Below are 15,381 nucleotides of genomic sequence, written 5' to 3'. Positions count from 1 at the left end.
CAGCAGGGCTGTGCATTCTTATCAGTCCCCCTTGTCCCTGAAGTCTCCTGCGGGTGATGCAGGATGATACACACATGACAGGTTTGCCTCGTGGCTCAGGAACCTTGAGCTGAAGAAAACTCATCTTCTAAAGGGGACTGCAACAAATCTGCCATCTTTTGATCTGGAGGGAGACCTTGTTTGATTGTACTGGTAGGAAGCAAATATGCCCTCTGCTTCGGAGGGAAGAACTTCTGTGGCTGCTTACCATACATATACAACTATGAAAAAAGTATAGAACAAAAGCTGAAACAAGATGCACATAAACAAGAGAGACACATAGAGAATGGTTTCTCATCACGTCCTCTACCTCATCTAGATTGTGATAGATTTCCCTTGCCATCAACTCTTACGAAACTGTTTTTTTCTGGATAGCACTTTTTCCAGTTGCATTTAATAAAGTGTTAGTGTAATTATTAGTTTAATTTATGTCTTTCTCACTAGGTTCTATGTTCCATGGGGGTAGAGACTGCGTTTATTTTGTATCCTAAGCCCGTCACTCTTAGAAAAGCCTATACGAGGAGTTCCAAAGACGTTTAAAGAAATGATGAACGAATACGGTTGGGGCTTCCATAATAGCTTGGATTCCCTGGATATTGGTTTGGTGTCCTGTGGGTTTCTGTCATATCTTCTATGTGGTCACTGCAAAACTGAAACATATCTTTATTTCTCTTACTCATTTACTAGGCTTTGAGCTTCTCCACAGTAGAATTCATGCTTCTGCAGTGCCTAGAACAACGCCTTGCACATGTGTAACAACTTAATAAATCTGTACTTTGATCTAAACAGAGCTGAAGCTTCACATTAAGACAATCTTATATAGAACACTGCTTTGGAAGGTTATTTCTTCATGTCCTGTAAGAAAAACCATGTGACTTATGAATATAAAATTACACCATTTTGATTCAATGCTTGATCATACTTAACACAAAGGGGAAAAAATTAGGCTGCTTATTTGCACAGCAGCAACTATTTGGTTTGGGATTATCAAACCTTAATCATACATGATTACTAGTTCAAGATGTTTTACTTTTCTTACACATCTGGCATTTTTAGTTGACAATTGTCACTGTGTTGTTTAGGACATTGAATTCGAACTACTCTTATTTCACTGAAATAAGGTCACAGAATAGCTTAGTTGAATGTGCATGGGCTTTTGAATCCAAGAAACCAAGGATCCAATTCTGGCTTGGCCATAATGAATTTAGGCAAGTTACTGTACCTCTTTGGTTTTTGTAATTAAAAAATTGGAGTTGTTATGTATATTTTATTATGCTAAGAAATTGACATACGTTTGTCATTTATTTTGTAAGCACATTTATGCTTCCTCTCATTTAACATTAAGGAATCTGTTACCTTGTGAGTTTTGTTGGGTAGCAAAGACCTCCTTCCTCTAAAGCTGGAGATGACCTTTATACCAGGGTACAGGCATGAGACAAAGGGTCTGCCAGGCAGATTCACTGCTCCAATTTTTGACTCTGTAGCTATAGAGGTGCTTATTTTCTATCCCTTTTCTGTCAACATGGACAGTAACCATGATTACAAGGCTGTTTTTGGCATAGAAATGACAATGTAGTGTCCAATGCCTGATAGTGGTGGCAAACTTTTCTTCATCCCATCAGTCCTGGGGCACAATTTTGGGCATTATTCTTGGAAGCTCAGCTTCAAGCCTGCTTCCCTAGCACTCCCAGTAATTCTGGGAACTAGCTGATATCTTTAATCTCATTCTCTGCCTACTCAGTCAGAGTCAGCTTCTGTCACTTGAATCTAAAAAGTTCAAGTGATGCAGTACTCAGCAGAGGTTATGGCCCCAGCCTATGTAAGGTCAGTGGGTTTGGCAAGGAGAGTCAGGCTAACAAGCTCAAGGCTGGGTTGAGAGCCTTCCAATGAGGTCAGAATCTGGGGCCTTAAATGCTGATGCCCCATGCCTTGCACACAAGTATTCAGGTTCAGAAAGGTGAAAATGAGGTGATGGTTGATGACTCAAGCAAACACATGTGTTCTTTCCTTTGACTGTTTCAGGTATTTGGTCTGACTTACTGCTCAGAATTGACCCTTTTTCGTTCACACACTTGCCAGAGGAGTGTGGGTCAAGGGTGTTCAGTAGTAAGAAAAGCTGTTTCTCTAAAAAGTAAAGGGCAACCAGTCTGGGAGGCACACCAGCCCCTGGATTGAAATGGAAATTTTACATAAATCTCCAGATTTCCAAAACATTGACACCAAACTAGGGCATTATTTCATCATCATGCATTTATTTATTTTTTTTGATGGAAGTGTTTAGGCTCTCTGATCCTAAGTATTCAAACGTTTTGTGTGCAGAGTTAGTTTTTAATTTTGCTTTAAAGACTTCCTAAATTCTCAACAACTACAATGAATAACAAATGATTACAAAAAAATCCCGTACAACTTAGTTTTAGAGAAAAAGAGGGATAATGTATCTTTTAGGAGTCCTAGGCTTAGAGTCATGAAGCTCTGATTTCTGTTCCTCCAAATCACCCACTCCCCACCCATATGACAGATTGCTGGGTGCTTATACCCTCCTTTGTGAGAGTGGGTGAGAAAACCTGCTTCACTGGGCCGTTCTGAGGACGGAATGTTCACGATCAGGTATAGTAGGGCCCCTGCCTACAGACTGACCCGGGAGACTCTGAACGCGGGTGAACTGATTTTGACTCTGAAATTATTCTGATGTAATTAAAGATGAACTATAGGCCAAAGATTTTATATGGTGAAAGGGAGAAATGCCAGGTTCTTCTGTATTGCAATTAATGTAGATTTTCAGAAAATGCTCCTTTTGTTATTGGTATTTTCTCATAATTTAAAAAAGTGAATCAAAAACAATTGTTCCAAATACTTATTAGGGAGAGGAACCCCCCCTTTTTTTAATTGGAGTAGCCAGATTGGGATTAAAGGGAGAGAAGGTTCACATATTCAGATGGTGATAAATTGGGGCTACACGGGTGTTTGTTTGTTTCTTTGGGGTGGGAGAGAAGGCAGCGTGGGGACTGCAGGGCAGCCTGGAAAGAGGAGCAGTGCCTTATTTATGTCTGTGATCCCGGGCCCCCACACTACAAAGGCAACACGTATCAGCAGGCTTGCCAGCTTGCCTCCCACGTGCTGCACAGGAACAATTTGCTACTGTGCTAGGGCTTGCAGGCACTGAGAGGCCAGCCTGCACACACACAGCGAAGGAATATCGTTACAAGTTGAGAGTAGGCATCCAAGAGCTGATAGCTTCTCAAAGAACTCTCTCCTTTGAGTTTGAAGGCTTGAGAGCCGTGTTCCCCAGAATGTCTGGGAGAGGGGATTTCTTTGTGCTTTGGTGTGTGGCCAGAGCCTTTTGTAGAGCTTAGCATTGTCCCAGCTCCTGGGACTGTAGAGCCAGTCCCAGCTCCTCCTGCCAGCTGCTGCTCTGGTGGGTCGTGAGTCCTGCCTCCCGCGTTGGCCCAGCCGCCCATCGATGCTCCCGTAAACCGTTCCTGTTGCCTGCCACGTGTTTGCTCAGGCTGTTTCAACTTTCCTGACCATCTCTTGTCAGAACAGTTCTGTTGGGAAATTAGTTTTTCCTCCCCTGCCTGGAATCCTAATAAAAGCAAAATTCATTAAAGAACACCCAGGGAAGTATTGATCTACAGAATCTTGCAGCAACCTTCAGGTAAAGAGTTAGTCCCTTAGGTTGAAGGGTTTCAAAAGGATGTTTGCCATTCACTGTGCCCCCGTTTGACTAGCTTGTGGACCTGTTTGTGAAGGAGATGGCTTTCTGGGAGTCCTTAGCCAACATCAGTCCCTCTCAGAAGGGCTTCTGGTTTGCGTGTCCCTACTGGTTTGGTTCAGTTACTTGTAACTGTGATGTTCAGTTGTGGCCAAGGCAGCTACTTGAAGATCCCATTCAAGGCAGAGAAATACTCCTTTTTATGGCTATCACATTGAACCCACTGTCTCTGCCCCTCCTGCACAGCTTGTATTTAATGAATTCTATTGAGCCTCAGTTTTCTCATCTCAAAAATGGGGGTAATATTTTCTCTTTCCCAGAATTGCTTTGAGGATTAAAAGAAATAATGACATAATGGTTGGAAATCACTTGACACATCACGGACATTGAGTTTCCTTTTCTTCCTGTTCATACCGATTGCCACAGTTTGTCATATGTGCAGAGGATCCCACCATGTGTTTACTGAATGTGTCATGCCAAAGAAAACGGTGCTGTTATACACAGGACAAGAACAACACAGCAGTGCTGTCCAGTAAAAAGCCACAGAGAACAGCTGATCTACTAATGTTTTCTCATCCTGGTACCTTTGCAGAACAAGATAAAAAACAGAAATTAGGACGTGCCTGTCTGCCGAAACGGGAAGGGACTCTCCCAGCAGGCACTGAGGAGGTAAGTGTAGACGGACCTCAATCACCTGTGCATCACTGTCCTGGGGTCCCCAGTGAACGTTTTGCACATTGACTCTGAATGCACCTAGACCCTCCATCATCAAAGAAGATTCTGATGGTCAGAAGATACCAAATTCTTGAACCTCCAGTTCAATAATCAAAATTTTGTTTAATAAATATCCAGTTTGCAGCAGTAACCACTGCTTCACTTAGAACATGGAGATCAATTTCCAGAAGTGTTTCTTGACTCTTTGATAATTAGTTTCAAGACCACAATAGAAAACATCCAGAAGCTTCTAATTAGAGAGCATCTACTAATTACACCCAAGATTAGAAATTTTAGCCTCATTATATTTCCAACTATGTATCTTTCTGATGGAAATAACAATGTTAAATATTTGCTTATAATTTGTAGTCATTTAGGGTTAAAATATAAGGAAGAGAAAGGTAATTGATGACAAAATTATCTGTATGATCACTGATGCATTGATACATTACCATTTCTGATTCAGAAGAGAGTGAACTTATTCACAAACTATCTTCACAAGTTTTGTATTTTCGTAGAATGCAGGATTGGGGTGCATCCATGGTGTTTTCCAGTGGATTGGCAAGTTCATTAATAAGTGATCAAAGTCCTGCTTCAAGATTTAGTATATTTTGTAATAATTAGATTTATATATATGGATTCTCAGTGGAAAACACCCATTCCTAATACACAGGGATTCTCTCATTAGGCTGCTTCTCAGAGATGTGACTTCTCTATCCCACCACTTTTAGCTAGTTCATCTTGGTAAAAGTGATTCACTTACAAATCATTCCTGGTTGTCCATAGCCAAGCCGTGTAATACTAACTTTAGTAAATAAAATAAATCTACAGGTGTCATCAAGCCATATTTTGGTTAGTTGCCACTTACTGAGTTCTCTTTATGCTCTTCACAGTGCCTTGTACTAGATCTTGTATCAGGGAGAGGTGGCTTGCACATTTGAAGACCAGGGCTGGTAACAAAGAATACTAATCTGATGGACTCAGAAGCATAGTAGAAACTCAATGAAGAGTGTTTCCTGTTATACTACTCTTCATATTGCACCTCCATCCTCTGACAGAGACAAGAATGTCTATGTGTCAGGCCAAAGGTATAAGGAAAGGAAGGAGACAATGACCAGGGTTGTATGCTTATTGAATAATCTGTGTTAATAGAGGAGGATTAACTAGCAGGTGTATACATCTGGCTTCCCCAAGCCAAATTTTGCAAGGAGGTTCTACCACCCTTTCACATAAAAATATTTCTGTCACTAACTCTCAAATACTCTAAAAGCCATTTGGTCCTACGGTGTCTCTGAAATGTTTGAGACAGAGATCATGACTGTATACAGATGTTGAATTAGTGCAGCCTGAAAACAATCTTGTGATTTCTTGATAGATTTATATAAAAGCCAGGGACTGAAAGTTCTAGACTCATTGCTCTTGGTATTGAGATGGACTCTAGTGAATTAGTTTAGTTAAATATTTCAGATTTCCAGCCCTTTTTGGCTTACACTCTCAGCTAGTCTTATTTTTGTAAGGGTCTCATCCCATGTTAAAGCAAGTATTGAGTAACAGAAACTGATTCTTAGTGAAGAAGCCAAATCTGAAAAGCCACTGTCTTGAAAAGTAGTAAAATAAATCTGAGTTGAGCAGCAGAAAGCAAAAAAATGTTCATGTCAATTTAACTTTACTTTGAGGAACATAATGTCATGATTTGGGAAGTGAAGTATCCCTTTCAGTAGAATTTGTAACAATGGGAAGTTTCAAGCATCTCAGATAAATTAGAAAGAACTTGGACATGAGTCATAAAAATGATGAAGGAGCAGAAAGAAATGATTTATGGGGGAAGATGAAAAGAATTTAATACGGATAGTCTGGCTAAGTGAAGAACAGGTCCTTTGATTAATGACTGTACATTCTTGAAGTGCATAAGCACTAAGAAAAAATCAGTGAGTTTTGGGGTGTGGAAAACATGAATAATGGAACCAATTAAGTATAGGAAAATAGGCTGAATGTAAAATGTAAAATATCTATTTCGGGGTTTTTCAAATGTGCCTCTCAAGGTACTTTCAAAGTTAAATATTTCCTAGTAAAATGGTTAAGTTCTTAATATTTCAATCTCTCTCTTTTTTTTAAATGAAAGAAGCAAAATCTCCTTAGGGTTTTGAAAGGGCACATTTTATTCACAGGCGCATAGTGGTTAGATTCCAGGGGGTCTGTAACCTTCACGACGAAGTCTCTTCATCTAATATAATTGGTCCTAAAGCTGCAGAAGAGACTCTAGTTTTTCTCTGGGAAATTTGTCTCAGGCCTCTGAGGGAGGCAGAGAGAAACAGCTGCCCGGACTCTGGCACCCACTGGTGCAGGATGACCTGAATGCACACTGCTACCTTGTATGAAGTGTCTGGTTCCATTCAGTTCAGAAATTGGAAAAGTCTAGAGTTAAAAAAATTAATGAAATATGTTATCATGGTTCTGCTAGGGTTTGAGTGCCAAGACAGCAGCTACAGATACACTTGAGCTGGGGGAGGAAAGGGTCTGGGCATTCCAGGCAAGCTGGCATAGTGGTGCAGCATACATGCTTGGGTATCTGTCAACCTAGTACATCTCGAAACCTAGGGTGGCCCCTTACTGTTTCATCTCAGGCAAATGCCTAATCTTTCTAAGTCTCTGTTTCTTCTTCTATGAAAAGGGGCCCATCCAGAGGTGGTCATGAGGATTATCTCAATGGCTGTATTGATAGAGCTCAGCACAGTATCTGATTCATAGTAAATGTTCAGTAAGTCTTGGTAGTCATTCTTGTTACTAGCCCTACCCTTTACCCTGACTATATCCTCCACTACTGAGATCACCCCTCTCCTTCCAAAGGTGAGGGCCGGTGATGGCCTTTTCTAGGGGGACATAGATGGTAGAAGGATTGTAATTACTCCATGAGAGTAATTACATCTATATATATGACAGTAAGCCCTCCATGGTTTAAACTAAAATCTGGATAGTGGAACGTGTCTAAATTACAATATTCTAACAGGAATTCAATTTTATCCTATTTCATTGTGAATAATAATCACTTTGCATATTTCTTTTCCTTTTCCCAGATCTTAATTTGCTAGTTTTATTTACATTCTTTCTGTTACTAATTTTTTTTAAATTCTAAATTATATTTTACTATGAATTTATGGTTCCCGGTTTCATTATAAACCACCTGAAATCCTTTGTGTAAGAGATAAGGGTATCAACAAACAAATGAAAGACGCATAGTTGAAATAATGTAGTTTAAGTAAAACAAAATTATAAATATATATAGAAATAGCAAAATTTTGTGATATATATATATGTGTGTGTGTGTGTGTGTATGAAAAATATATATGCTCATGGCATTCAAGAAAAGAGAAATTTGTGCAATGAAAATAGCAAATGAAGAATGCTGATTTCCCATTGGGAGTTTGCATGAAAGAGAGTTTAGGAAAGAGATTTCAGAGAACTTTAGCTGTCCTGGGAATATGTGGAATGGCTAGAGGGACATCACTGGGGTATAGGCTTCTGTACAATGACATTATTTTCACCCTGAGCAATCCTGCGACTAAGTAAAAGGTGACAGATCCGAAGGTGATGACTGTGTTGCTTGTGACTGAGTTCTCTGGGCTTCAGCTTATACCTCCTGAGAATATGAATGTTCTTCACTGGTATGAACATTTTCTGTCGTTATTTTATTTTCTGGGAACTCCTTGTACACACAAGAATTCTATCAACAGCTTTGACATCCAAAGTTTTTAATACCAAATGCTTTACAAGCGCCACCTAATCCAATCACTGCTTAAATTTCTTGATTCTCTTCTGCTAAAATCTTTGATGCTATACTCAGAAGCAGCACGGAATCAGTGAAATTGCAAGCTCACCCCCTCCAATTGGAAAATTAGGCTCTTGGGCGGAACAGATCTAGAGCAGGAGAAGAGATCTGGAACATGAGATGGGATCTGTTTGTCAGGCCCAGGTGGACACATGGGCAGGGAATTAAGTTTGTCTAAATGAATAGACATCAGAATTCTGAGTCTGTCAGATGAGGAAACTGAGGCTTGGAAAGTACATATTACATAAAGCCCTATAGCTGATAATTTGCAAAACTGGCTTTAAATCTGTCTGACATACCCTTGAGCTCCTGACCTTGACCTCTATGCTAAGAACTTACAAATTTCAGTTACTTTCACTCAACTGAGTTACTTTTACTCAGATGTATAAATTCCTTTACTTGTCCACAGAAACTTAATTTTAGCTCAAGCCCCCATTGTTTCTGATGCAAACATTTTAATTTAGTCATTACCAGGGACACTCAGTCATGTTTAGGTGTGCTATCTGTCACTTGAGGTTTGAGGGTATTCAGTGACACCTCTCTTTTCTCTGGAGTTGGTGCTGTGCTCAGAAGGCGATGCAGAGGATGGGAGATGTTTATTCCGTGACGGGGACTTGTCTTGGTGGCCTGCTGCTGTCCATTCACGGGCTCTTTAGCTTGTTTCTACCGTAATGCCTCTCTCAGCTAAAGTCCGACAGGACAGGCCACTTTGCAGTCTCTCCATTTGCACCCCTGCTGTCATTTCTCTGCAACCACCCACATTCTGGGCAGCCGCTGCACAGGGCCTGAGGGGCCATGACAGCCTTTGAATATGTTTTAATTCCAGGGCTGAAGGAATCTCGGGGTTGTCCCATGCCCTCTCCTTTCAACTCTGTGGTGGCCCCACCACGCTGGCCCAGTCAACTGCTTTCCAAAGACTTCATCAAAAAACAGGCCCACGTTCTCCCAGCTTTAAGTCAGGCGCCTTAACTGGGGGCTGAAGGTATTCCTGGCTCCCCCTGGGGGCTGAGCTTGAAGAAGTGAGGGGTTAGCTCACAGCCTCCCCACCCGCCTCATTAACGATGAACTCTCATGGTGTTGTGTCTCGTCTGTCTCTAATACCCGTTCCTCCTCACTCCACAGCATTCTCTATCCAGACTGATGGCCCGGAGGAGGGGTGTGGAGAACTGAATCAGCTTGAGAGCATCTACTTCCTAATCCTTCAGCCTTATTCATGCATATGAATTGTTTGAGTTCACTTCTTTACTTGTTCCTTTTGAAACTCTTGCCTGGAGGAAAACGGCCTTAGGACTCCCAGCCTAAATGGGGTGGCGGTCATTTCTGTGGGTGGCTAAGATGGAACAACACTCCAGTTCTGGCTTGCTCATCTGTTTCCAACTTCAATGAAATTATTACACCTTGTTAGAGGCATCCATTTTGGGGGAGATTGCAAGGGTTCGTAATATTTTTTGGAGAAGTTGCTGATGTTGAAACCTTGCCTACATACTTAGGACATCCTAAGTTCAGTAGAACTTACTTAATTTGCTCCTCTACTGTTGTTTCAGGAACCTTGACATTTAAGACACATGAAAGGGAATAATTATATAAGTTACAAAATTAACACGAACTCTGGCGGTTTATGAAATACCTGAGCCAAGTCTATCTTAGTGCAGATGTTGGAAATTCAAGGGTAAGAAAGGTTTGGCATTGACAAGAGATGCTGATTATGTGGGCTCGTGCAGCTTACCATCAATCATCCCCTATGCACAAGAAAAAGCTCTGTTGCAATAATCTTTAAGGAATTGCCTAGATTCTTTTGTTCTCATAAAAATGGTTTTAACCTGGATTCTTCCTTCTTCTCCATATCTAAGCAGAAAGCAAACTCCGTCTGGCAAATATTTGTCCTGGCATCTGCATCTTCATCATTACTGCCTCAACTCAGATCTGGGTCTTCTTTTTCTTGTCTAGTATAACAGCCTCCAGACTTTTCCCACCTCACCCAGCCCATACTCTGCTTACACCCAGGTATTCTTTATGAGATACAAACCTGATCTTGACTCCCTTTGGAAACTGTGATGGCTCTCTACTGCTCCCAGAATAAAGTGCCACCCCTTGAGCCAGGTGTACGAGGCACTTCCCCATCTGCATGCAGCCCATGTCAGTGTGCATGCATTCATTCACTCATTGGATATGCATACAATTATAAATGGACCCAATTTCTGAGTGGGTGTATGAATGAGGAGTAGGTAGAAAGATGAAAAATAAGGAGAGATACCATTATACAGGCTGACATGGGAATCTGGGGAAGATACACAGGAAGTACCAGCCAAATCCTTCCAGGCAGGTCAGGGAAGGTTCATCCTTCACGACTGCTTCCTTCTTTTCTCTCACATACAGTTAATGCAGCTGTTCCACAAGCACGATCTTTCAGTCTGCTAGATAATGAGTTTTTTGATAAGTGAATTCCTCTTTCTTATCTTTGAGTTCCCAGGGTGGCCAAACACAGGACTTGGCACATTGTTTTGCCCACAAACCCATGGTTCAATTAGGACATCATACTGAATTTTGCCTGAAATCAAACTGAGTTTTGGAACTTTTTCTATTTTCTATTGAGGGATGTTCATTTTAAGGACAATTATTGATGAAAAATAATATATATATTATTTCTCCTTAGTACACTCTTAAATGTTTGCCTTTGTATCCTTTTTCTTTTTGAACCATAGGTAAAAGAAAGCTGTGTATAATTTCCTCATTCATACTCAACACCTAGACCTCGTAGCATTTCAAAAGGTGGGAGTCCGATAGTCATAGAAGGAAACCTTCCTGATTATAAGAACAAACATGAGATAATAATACAAACTCTGTTACAAAAGCACTGAGTAACTGAGTCAGGAAGTCAGACTGGTCATGAAATCTTCATGGAGAAGTGAGCTTCTAGCCTGATTTTGAAACAAGGGACAGGTGAAGATGGATAGAAGCAAGGAGAAAGTACATTCCAGAGAAAGCAGTCTATATTGCACTATGAACTATGGATAGGGCGTGAGGTATGGTTGGTTAGTTTGCAGGGAGAAGAACATTTAGCATTAAAATATGTGCTTAATGTGCTTGCTTATTACTTAATTTTTGCAGATTCTCTTTTGTGCTTATAAGGCATTTAATAATTTCTTGATTTCCTTGATTAATAGCAGAAGGGTTTAAAAAAAAAAGGCAAGAAAATTGAAATCCAAATAGAATCTTCTGGACAGTACATAAAATAATTTTAAATTAATTAACATTCCTTATTTGAATCAGAGTTTTGGAATACATTGGTACAGTGACCCATTAGTAATATCCGTCCAACTGCCTTCCCTACTTCTGGAATAGTATCCGCCTTCCTTTTGGAAATGTCTCCAGTTTCTACACGTATCATGTGTTCCTGGTGGAAGTGACTACCTCGTAGTAACCCCCTGTCTGGGCATAAGGGTAGGGACAGAACCCAAGCTCAGCCAGTCCCTTTCAGGCTCTCCTCAAACTGGACTAAGGGAAGAGGGGTAATCCCTTTGGCGATGAGTGAAACTGTGACAGATGAAGTGAGATGTAAACAGGCTTTGACTTTATAAACTAAGGCAGTTTGAAAGAAGGAAGTTGGAACTTAAGACAGAAGCTGACCTGAGAAAATGGAGAGTTCTAGGTCATGTTCTAGGCCCAGCTCCAGGTTTCTCCAAGTCCAGCTGCAGCCTAAAGCTATTTCACAGCTGACGTCTTGGCCAAAAAGTACTCCGCCTGGGCCAAGCAAAGTTAAGTGACTGTTACTCTTCTATCACTTGTGGCAGAAGCTGATTTGGTGAGTTTAATGAATTCAGACCCAGAGAAACATAAAAGGGTTTTGATGTTATTATGAAGAGGCCCTCACTAGGGCTAACAATTTTCACTTTCCACTATCACCAATACTCTGATTCAAAAGAATACCCACTTATTTTTAGGATAGTCTAGATTAGAACGCCACTCAACTTCTAGGATAGTCATTAAGAGTCACCTTCTGCCATCTGGGTCTGAATATCGCAATTTCAGCTTTTTCAGAGTGATGCGAAGGCACGAGAGAGTAGAAAAGAGGCTGTGTTTCCAGGCAACTCAGGGTCCAGCAGACTCTTGTTGCTTTAGGTGCTTCGAACATTCTACTGAGGGACCAGTGGGCCCCTGCAGTGGCCAGATTGTTTTAATGTTTTATCTATTTTCTTCTGGAAAAGGTTGAGCTCTGCTCTGTTATATGATGTTTCGGCGTACTGTGCTTATGTGGTTTTTGGCAAGTTTGTTCGACCCTGGATTCCTTAGTGTTGTTCTCTGAGGTAACACAATGTGGGCTCAAGACTCTTGTAAAAATACAAAAGGCTTTTTGCTGGGAGTCTTCCACTGGTTACAATATAATTATTTGCCAGAATGAATTTGCTACTACTGGAACATTTTGGAGCGATAGTAACTCCAATAATGAACATAATAAAATAATCAGAAAATCCAGCAATAAGAACAACATGTAAGAAAATGAAGGTATTTTTTTAGTGATCTCTTTAAGATTCCTATCATCACTATCATCTTTGCACCAAATGTTTATTTAGTAGGATCTAATGGAGAACATCTTGCCAAGACTTGTGTTTACCAAAAAGGGTATAATGTATTTCTCAACTTCTAAGGCATTGCAATCTTGTACAAGAGTCAGGGTACATATTGGTTTGACCAGAGTGTGCCCAGGCTACACAGAAAAAGAAAACTCACAGTAATAGTAACAAACACCAAAGCTAGCAATATATCTCTGGCTCGTCTACCGTGTGTAGTCCGGCCCACCATGCCCACCTCAGTTCCTCTCAGCTCGCGCAGGAGGCTCTGAGGGAGCCGTTTTCATTTGTGCTCACCAACAAAGATGTCTTGTGTATCAGGTAGAGTCCAGGAGGGTTCATCATGCTGCCTGGGGCAGGTCTCTCAGCGGCCCTGAGCAGCTACCGTGTTCTCTGTCCTGCTTTTGGTTTCTCAGGGATGTCTCTTGCCAGCACTGATCTGTGATGTTGTCGTCTCGTCTGCTCTCTCTGTGTAGGTTGGTCTGGCTCTTAATCAGGCTTCTGTGGTCTTGTCCCTTCTCACGTCTCATGGATCTCTGCCTCCTGGCTGACTGCCTTGCTTAAGAGTGGAAAAAGCTTTTGCTTTCCATGCCCACTGTGGTCTAGTGCCTGGGCTAAGAGGAAGCACTTTGTGTGATCTGAGCCTTACAGAGATCTTCACGAAGTCACGTTTTTGTTTGTTTAATTTATAAACTCTAAGTCCCATGGATTTGAGCTAAGTTCTGCTAACATTATTGGGTAGGGTAGTGATTGATGACAACGGGGGCAGCATACTTCAGGGGGCACTTAAACTATTTTTCCTTTCCCACACTGACCCCTTGGGTTTGGGTTACTCTCTGATGCCAATAAATTACTTTCACGAGATGCTTTTGCTTTTTAGGCATATAGATCACAGGCTTTCTCTACCTCAATTCTTCTCTATATGTATTTACTTGATGAAAATATACTGAGTACCTACTATGTGTTAGTTACTCTGATAGGGCTTGGGGATAGAGTGGTTGATGAAATAGTCCCAGTTCCTGTCATTGTGCATCTTACAGGAAGGATTACAGCCCCAAACTGTCAGTAGGTAAATAGCTTACGTAGGCTTCTAACCCCTGCTGCAGAACAGATGAACAACAGAAGGGTGCATTCGTTAAATGCCAAGGAAAAAAGCACCATAGGGTTTTAGAGAAGCAATCGGTTACTGGAAAGGCTGGGCTAAGCTCTGTGAATGAGATGGTTAAATTGAGACTCGAGGAACTAGGACTGGATGCATGGGAATGGGCAGGAATAGAATTCCGAGGAATGCATACGGAGGGTCCAAGGAGAGAGGCGGGGCAGATCTGCACCCAGGCATGCTGGGGGGACTGCTCAGGACAGTATGCAGTCACGCTGACCTTGATTCACATCACAGTTTGATCGCTTAGTATGCATGTGTGTGACCTTGGGTTAGTTAATTAAATTCTCTGAGCCTCCATTTCTTAATCTGTGAAATGAGTATGTCCAGATCTACTTCATGAGTTTTCCTATGGATTACAAGAGTATAAAGTAGATGAAGCTCTAAGAATCATGTCTGGCAGACAGAAAGTGCTCAAACACTGGGGGTTCATGCCAGTTTGTTGGGAGCAGCTGATACATGTCGGGTGAAGGAAGGACGCATTTTGAGAATTCTTTTTCAGAGTTTACCCTTTGCTGTTGAGTGGGTAAAAATGACTGAAGAATATACTCTCTGCTTTGTTATCCATAAGGGGAGAGAAAAAAAATCAGATGAAAAATAAATGAGGGAGATGGACTGTTCCCTTGAACTTTTCCAACCTCTTGTCAAATATGGTGAACACCTAAATTACTCAGTCCGATTCTGTACACAAGACACGTGCACAGTTAGGGGGCAGGGAAGGACACTCCTTTTTGGCCCAGTGTTCTTTCCTCGCTGGACAAAGTCTGAGGAAGCCTCATGTGAAAGATGATCTGACCATATTATTGTTTTGTCACAACATCAATTTGAGTCACTTGAATTTAAAATGCTATTAATAAACAGAACTCATATGTTTCTCCTTCCCTTCATAAAATACCAGCTTACAAACACTTAGCTTCATTTTCTCCTATTTAGACTTGCCCTTTAGTTGTGGCAAAATAAAACTTCACTGACTGATTCAGCTTGCTCAGCCTACTCTTGACTTCTAATCTGGTTCCTTTACAATCAATTTAAACTCAAAATCAATTGTGGTTCTGTAGAAACTATGGCTTCAAAGTGAAGATGTCATTTTGCATTGAAAGGACAGAATAGAGTAATATTTGTTCTCTTTAATTTAGATTCCACATACACCAAGGTTATAAACATGTCCTTGTTGAAATCTCACCTGAGTCACTATTGCGGCCTCAATAAGGTAAAACTAGCAGAATCAGAAATAATATGTCTGGCTCTATTTACTTCTCAGTGTCTCTTTGCTGAAAGAATGCAAACTCATCCCAGAAAATTTGAGAGAAAAGCACAGAATGAACAGTGGGAACAGGACATTTGATAGCTGCAATAAAAACAA

At 41.0% G+C, this 15,381-nt stretch overlaps 1 long non-coding RNA gene across 1 annotated transcript in view; it reads left to right on the top strand.

Annotated features, from left to right (window-relative positions):
• The window catches only part of LOC140844298 (uncharacterized), a 73,258-nt gene that overhangs the window by 33,216 nt on the left and 24,661 nt on the right, over positions 1-15,381 (top strand). Inside the window, exon 2 of the long non-coding RNA XR_012122454.1 lies at positions 4,344-4,420. This is a non-coding gene — a long non-coding RNA (uncharacterized lncRNA). The remainder of the gene's footprint in view (positions 1-4,343; positions 4,421-15,381) is intronic.

The sequence above is a fragment of the Manis javanica genome, chromosome 11 (assembly GCF_040802235.1).
Source record: "Manis javanica isolate MJ-LG chromosome 11, MJ_LKY, whole genome shotgun sequence".
NCBI classification, from domain to species: domain Eukaryota; kingdom Metazoa; phylum Chordata; class Mammalia; order Pholidota; family Manidae; genus Manis; species Manis javanica.
Note: the sequence above shows the minus strand (reverse complement) of the source record. Positions and strands in the feature narration are given on the sequence as shown.